Below are 6,819 nucleotides of genomic sequence, written 5' to 3'. Positions count from 1 at the left end.
GATGATCGTCTAGAGTTAAGTGTAGACGTAAGACTTTTTCTTTCAAGTGCAGCTGACTGTCGTCGTCGATACAAACTGGTCCTAAGATTCGATAAAACCTAATGTGAAGAAAAGTTCAAATATTTTGTTTTTTTATTTCTCATGAAGAAAGCTGTTTTAACAAGACTATTTATCTTTAATAACTTTCTAATAGACAAAAATTTTAAAACAATATTATGGTCAATTGTTTCACTCATCTGGTTTATTTTTATTGTTCATGAGCAGCACGACGGGTGCTACTAGTAGACGAGAAGCTGCAAACCCTTGAAGAGAACCGGGGTATGGTAGGGGTTAAAATAACTGAATCATCACTTTTTGTGTAATGTTTTGTGGACTATTGTTATTCGTCTTTAGTTGCAATGGTGCTGTCCATCTTTCTAAAACTTTTTTTTATTGCGTCTTGATATCTTCTCGGCATTTTCATTTATTCAATATGGTGATGTATTAAACCGCAATAAATTTGTTTTTTCCCCCCACTGAATTATATTTTCATTGTCTGTGTTGTGTCTTCCGGTCTTGTTTATCCTTTCACAGAGAAACCCTTGTTTTCACTTGACACTTTCATCTTTGGTAAAGTTTTAGGCTTGGATAATTTAAAGATACAAATGATTTATGAATTTGGTGATGTCATAGTACTACAAAAGAGACATTCATCGACCCCCTATTAAGGCCAAGGAACAGTAAATAGGCTGTGTCACAGATTTTGATAAAATTATGCATACAACTTTGGCTCGTTGATCTATAACTGAAAATCGAAAAAATAATGCATTTACCTCTTTTATTTGCTGAAATATTACCGATTGAATTCTCTCAAAATAGGTGAACATTTGTATAGAAAGCCTTTAAAATCGGCGAAATCGTTCTTTATATTGTCTTACAATCATCAAATCTCCAGTTTCTAGTACATAGATTTTTCTTAAAAAATTACATGTTGTTGATACATAAATTTCCGTTTTAATGATATGAAATAATGATAGGTTCATTGTATATTGCTACCTTATGACATACTTGCAATGCTGAGAATTGCATAATTTAAGACTTTTCTTACCACAAATCTACTGATATTTAGATTTGAAATCAATTTCTCAGGGTTCAAAGTGTTTTAGAATGACAATACATGTCAATTTTATTGTTCACAGTCCTTACCAACCAAATCTAGACATTTTGACACAAAGCTTATATTTGTACTCATTTGGCTTAACTGTTGCTAATGAAGGATTGCGCTGTATGTAGTAGCCTAGGTATTGAACGCTTTGTATTTTTTCTTACGAATATATCAAATTATTATTTTTAACAAGGTTTCATGTTACATTTTGGCATAAATTAAATGTATAGTTGTTTCTGCTGTTAGAAATTGATTCTCTATTACCAAGTTTCTTAATCCAGGCTTTTATATGCAATACACATGATTTTTAAACATTTTTATGCTTTGAATTTTTTAATTTAATACAATTTTGCATCTTCAGAGATCTTGATAAGATTTTCAACATTAAAAAACAGAACAAGAGGTATAGTTTTTGAAATTTAACAAAAAATTGAGGTAGAAATGAGATTTTACAGTTTGACTTGGCTCTTTTCTTTAAATAAGTTTTTGTCGCGTTTCAGCGTCAACTGTTAACCTTAAAAAAATATTAATTACTCATCAAATTTTCAAAAATAAAAGGCCGTTTTACTCGTTTTAGCTAGCAGAACACAGAAAATTAGTTAAAAGGGAGAATTTGAAAATGAAAATATTGACTATTAAGGTAGCAATACACAGTTAGGAGTATAGTTTCGCATTTTGGCCACGGTGGATTTTTCAAATATGAAAGTTATTGTGCAATAAAATTCATGTTTAGAAAGCTGATGACTAATTTAGCCTTCAAATTTGGTTTATAAGAACATCAAGATTATTTTTTAAATGTTTTGTGGGCTATTTTCTGTTTAACTGTCTGTATTTTTATAGCCAGACAGGCCATAGGTCCAGAAATTATTGTGATGTTTACAAAATCTTTTTTTTCACACGCACTTTTTGACGCAATTTTACAAAAAAATGAGACGAAAGACAAATGATTTTTATTTAATCTCTTGATAGATACATTGTATAAGTAAACAGTTTCAGAAAAGGTATCACTCCAAGGGATTGAAATTCTACTTTTTGCCAAATTTTGAGGAAATATGTGACATACATATGCACATATATGGCACAAAGAGTAGGCTTAATTTTTAAGAAAGCAAGGAAAAGGGGATGGTAAAATTTATGAGGGTAAGTTCTAAACTATTTTCCTAACTGTATATTGCTACCCTAGAACACCACTTTGAATGTGTATAGCGTAAAAACGAAGTCGGGAAACCTTTTATTATTTTACATCAATAAAACGGAAATTTATGTATCAACAACATGTGATTTTTTGATAAAAATCTATGTACTAGAAATTGGAGATTTGGTGGTTTTAAAACAAATTAAAGAACGACTTTCGCCGATTTTAAAGGCTTTCTATTCACCTATTTTGTTCTATTGATAGATATATGTAAACAGTTTTAGAAAAGATATCCCTACAAGGGATTGAACTTTTGGCCATTTTTTTATTTTATTTGTGTTTCATTATTAAATCGGTAATATTTCAGAAAATAAAAGAGATAAATGCACTATTTTTTTGATTTTCAGTTATAGTTCGACGAGCCAAAGTTGTATGCAAATTTTACCAAAATCTGTGACATAGCCCATTTACTGTAACTTGACCTAAAATGATGATTTATCACTGGTTATATTGCACAGTGGTAGCGTCGTCTCTGCCTCGCGACGCTGAATTAGTATAGCATTGCGACATCTCCACTGTTTCAGGGCTTGCCTTGTTATTACCAATCAACGTACTGAAAGAGTGAAACGTCATGTGTAATTAGTTAAGTAGGAATTTCTGACCTTTCCGGTGTAGTTGTCTTTTTGTCGTTATTTCCTGATGACATGGTGTTGTTTTTCGTATTTTTTCTAAGTTCATACTCTCTCTTTTTGTATCTGATATGAAAGTGCTAAATAGTTTTGTTGTTAATTGTTAAACAATGTTTCCTTTAAAAAGATAAAAGGAACCTTTCCAGAGGTTGAGAATTACTCCTTTTATCTTCATCTTATGTTTACCAAAAAATGAATGAGAATAATTTTGTCGCAAATATTTATTTTTTCGCACCAAACAATAATTTATGTATTATTGCATCAGTTTACCTGAACTTAAATTATGCTAAATCTAACTTCAGTGTAAATACTACTTTGGTTCTAGAGTTTTTCCCTTTGAAGAAGCCTTGATTTAAAGAGTGTCTGATTTCCGTTAAGTATGAGCAAATTGAATTTCAGCCATCTCAAAAAAAGTATACTTCATTGTATCAAGCATTTAACATTAGTTTGTTTTTGCTTACTGAATTTACAGCCTTTAATTTAATTTTATCACTTTAAACGACGATCGCCTACATATGTTTCGAACATTTATTATATATAATGAGAGCTTATATATTAAGGTAGTTACAGTCCCAAACATTAATATTGACCCAGCAATAGTATACAAAAATCAAATATTCCACTTTTACTGAAAGAAAACAGACACAATTTATCAAGCAATTAAATTTAACAAGTCTAAAAAAAAACCTGGAAGGAAATAATTTCTACTATCAAATTTTAGATTTTAATAGATTTACGGTGCCTTTTGCGAATTATGGTTGACTAGTACAGTCAAAAGTAATCATGGAGCTATTCTGAAAATAGAATTTCAAAGCTTAACAAGAAAATTCAATACAAAATCAGAAAAATCCTTGGTTGTAAATCTTTTGTGATATCATGTCAAATATCGGATAGACGTCGAAATTAAATATGGCTCCTTTCATTGTTAGAAACATTGACTAAAACGTGAAATCAAATTCTGTACCAATATTATAGAACTTTTAATATGTATAATCTCCTTTAAGAAATGTTGTTAATGCCCCATCAAACACGGCTTTCAACATTTCAAAAAATAAGAAATTTGACTAAAAATCAATCATATAGTAATAATTGCAGGTCTTGTTCGTTTTTCTTTTATTTACTCGCATCCTTTAAGACTCTGGGCGAATAAGAGCTTGACAAATGGTATAGAAATCCGTCTATTGTTAATGACTGTATGATAACCTTTTGATGTATTTTGGTTCATTATGTCGTCGGTTTTTGTGTCATTGACTTTTACTCTTCTCTACTTTTTATCGTATAAACATGAGTTTAGCATGGTTCACGGGGCTCATGCCTGTTACATAGAACCTTTTTCGATAGCATATTGGGACAGGAGATGGCCAATAAAACAATAGTTCCTACTAAACGACTAAACAAAAAGAAGTTTACAAGCTGTCTTTAACATGGACAACTGTCCATACAAATTGTTAAGCTGTAAAACTCCTGGAGTCCAAAAAAGCTGCTAGTGAATCTGACAGGGATCATCAAAGATTTGACTAAGTATTCAAATCCTCAAATGACAAAGTACATAAATAAAAAAGTAACCAAATGTTGATGTAATTCCTTATCTAAAAATGCATACCTAACTTTTGTGCCCTGCCTGTTGAGGACATAGTTTAATTAAAAGTCCTATGATGTAAGGATATCATGAATAGAATGCTAGTTAGTGCTACAGCCTAATCGGGTCCTCGAGCTTCTTGTCCATTTACATCATGCATGTAGATCATATAAAATTGGGATATAAAAATAAGAAGATGTGGTATGATTGCCAATGAGACAACTCTCCACAAGAGACCAAATGACACAGAAATAAACAACCATAGGTCACCGTACGGCCTTCAACAATGAGTAAAATCCATACCGCATAGTCAGCTAACATGTATTTTGACTCGGCATTAAATTTTACTTTTTCATGTTACTTACCTCCGAGTTGAAATAGAAGAAAATGAAGGATATTAAAATTGCCTGTAATACAATAAAAAAAATATAAGATTCAATATCGCAAATATATCAGTTTGTGGGAATACCTAAACAGCAGTGGTGTTCTATTGATTTAATAAAACAGTGTAGTGTCGATATGAGGTTGTCGATACGTTTGTGTACATGAGAAACAAATAATGAAACTCCTCAATATGAAAATAATTCCCCTTGGTTGCAGAATGAAATCTACACCTAAGAACTGCGGTCGGTATTAGAGATGGAAAGGTAGCATTCTTTGATAAGGTCCAAGTTACTATATAATGTTTGTCATTGTCATCTGTGCTGTCGATATAATAGAGTGAGTCTGGGAGAACATGACTTATTTATAAGTTTTTGAACTAATCTTCAGTTACTACAAGTACCTTTAGATCCTCACTTTAGGTCATTTGTCCTTCTGTTAGTTGCTTTATTTTTTGCCTCGTGTCAATCTAATGAGACTAGTCATTTTTAACTGATTTTAACAGTTGGTTCCTATTTTGTGGTGTTACACCACTGTACCAGGTTAGGAGAGGGTTAAGCGCTCACAAACATGTTTAATCCCGTCACATTTATATGTTCCTGTCCCAAGTCAGGAACCTGTAATTCGGTGGTTATATTGTTGTCTGTCATATTTGATTTTTGTTTATTGTTTTGTCATTTATAATCTTACACTTATTGATAAAACGAGGGAATAGTGAACACTGAAAAAATAATTTTACCATTTAAGGTAATTTGTTCGTAATTATCCCTAGTATTATCGAAACCTTTTGTGTTTCGTCTAAAAAAATAGCTGTTAATTTCAGATCTTTGGTATCTTCCATTTGACACATGAAAACTTTGTCTAGACTCTGGGCGGTTCAGAGCTTGCCATGCGATATACCTTTGACTGTTGTTGACGTCTAGGTGTATTTTTTTGTTAGGTTGCTGTCTTATTGATATAATAGCCCCATAGTCTCATTTAATCACTATTCTCGATTTTAAATAATTGATGTATTATCTGTTAGTTTTTTAGTTCATTTGACTTGTTTGAGTATTATCCTCTAGAATATCATTCCTGGTGTTCACTTTCATGCGACTGATTAAATTTCATTTTGTAGATCTGTAAAATTGATATAATTTCCTTGAATATTGTGCAATAACATAACCCACATCATTTTTTCAGCAATCATCTCAAGGGTTGACTGGGATATAGAAATATAGCCATCCCTGGAGTTTCCCATCGGCAATAAAACCCTTCCTTAAGTGGGGCAAATATTATACCACTAAATACTCAGCATACCCTAATTTTCCATTGGGAGTATGTCCCGCCCTAAATCGCGGTTGACCTACATTGCAGTGCCTACCTACAGTATTTTAAAAGTTAAAATTGTTCTCGTCCTAAATATGCATGAACTCTTTGCTACTGGACGTAAAGCAAGCAATCATTCATTCGTTCAGTCATCTATTTTGTTCTCGTTAACTTCAACCAAATTAATAGTATTCTCTTGGTATAGTCAATGATCTCCAACTGTAACAATAAAATTGGATTTTCAATATATCTTCAGCATTTGATGTTAAATTAAGTTAAGCCTGTTGTTTTTTTTTTAATTGCGAAAAAAACTTATTTTTCCAGACTTACTTATTAGGAAAATTATGTACTAAGATTGAAACGAACGCATAATTAGATCTTTTAATTATTTTTTTAGCGCTATCGCAAATGAGAGGTGATCTTAAAACGACAAGAAGATACCATAGGGATTGGGATAAATAAAAATACAGAAGAAACGCAGACAACACTATTGCAAAAGCATGCAAATGACATCTTGCAATGATTGCATATACCGGAAGTGCGCTTATTTCGTTAATCCGAAATCTGTATTGATTTAATATTG

The sequence above is a fragment of the Mytilus californianus genome, unplaced genomic scaffold (genome assembly GCF_021869535.1).
Source record: "Mytilus californianus isolate M0D057914Y unplaced genomic scaffold, xbMytCali1.0.p SCAF_2, whole genome shotgun sequence".
NCBI classification, from domain to species: Eukaryota; Metazoa; Mollusca; class Bivalvia; order Mytilida; family Mytilidae; genus Mytilus; species Mytilus californianus.
The sequence above is the reverse complement of the archived record's forward strand: the minus strand, read 5'-3'. Positions refer to the sequence as shown.